The following is a 1,107-nucleotide window of genomic DNA, read 5'->3' on the forward strand; positions in this document are numbered from 1 at the left end:
GCTGCGACAACCCCCGTGTTTGCCTTGTGCAGGCGGAATTGCTCTTCCAGGGACAGGGACAGCGGCCGGGGAGCGCGGGACCCCACGCCCAGGGACGGGACGGGCGTCACAGCAGCACTGAGCGAGGCTGAGCTTGTCCCCCCGTGTGCCCCAAGCATCCAAAACGACAAAAAAGCCCCCCAAAAAAAAATCAAAACAATCGAATAATTGAAGTGTCACCGCCTAAGTGCATTATTACTAGTGTATAATTAATTACTACACAACTAATTACTCCCACAGAATGATTAATTCAAAATTCAAATACGGATGCTGCGGTGGAGTAGCACAACGCCGGGCTCCTCCGGTCACCGTAAGATGTGACCGTGTGTGTGATGGGGCTCAAGACACACCAACGCGTGCCGGCACCGGGGCCACCCCACACACGTACCGGCACCTTGGGGTGCCGCGCTCAGGGCACCCAGCTCACCCCGCCAGGCTGAGGGGCTTTGGGGCCACCATCGCTCGTCCCGCAGCGGGGACTAATTAAGAAACAGGGGGACGTGCCCCCTCCACATCCTCCTGCGACGCCTGGGCTTCAGTTCGGGGGCCAGGCTGGAGGGGTCAGGGCTCCCCACAGCTACCGGTTTTCACCCGGTGCCGTGTCGAGCAGGAGGGCTGCGGATTTCATAGCGATGGATCCCGGAGATCTGGGCTGCAACAGTGCGGCGCCACGTGGGCGGCTCTGCGATTAAGAGAAGTTTGGCTAAAAACCCTTTCTGCTGGTAAAGCAAAAGCAGAAATTGGCTATAAAAAATGTGGCGAATGGGAAAAGGAGGGTGAAGGGGGCCTGGCGGGAATGAAAGGATAGAAAGAACAGTAAAGTGACGAGAGAACACAAGGGGAAACCCCACAGCTGGCAGGTCCTGGGGCGTGAGACTGGAAATAAGAGAAAAGAAACCGGCCGGAGTGTGGTTTTACATAGAAGAGAAATAAAGCACGTAAGGAAGCGGTGGGGCTCTGCCCAGCTCACCAGGGAGCTGACCCTGGCTGGCGGCTGGGACCAACCCCCCCCGCTGCGAGGGTGCTGGCCGGCCGGGGGTGTGCTGAGTAGCCAGAACGCGGCTGGGT

This window comes from Pygoscelis adeliae, unplaced genomic scaffold (genome assembly GCF_000699105.1).
Source record: "Pygoscelis adeliae isolate BGI_AS28 unplaced genomic scaffold, ASM69910v1 Scaffold726, whole genome shotgun sequence".
NCBI lineage: Eukaryota > Metazoa > Chordata > Aves > Sphenisciformes > Spheniscidae > Pygoscelis > Pygoscelis adeliae.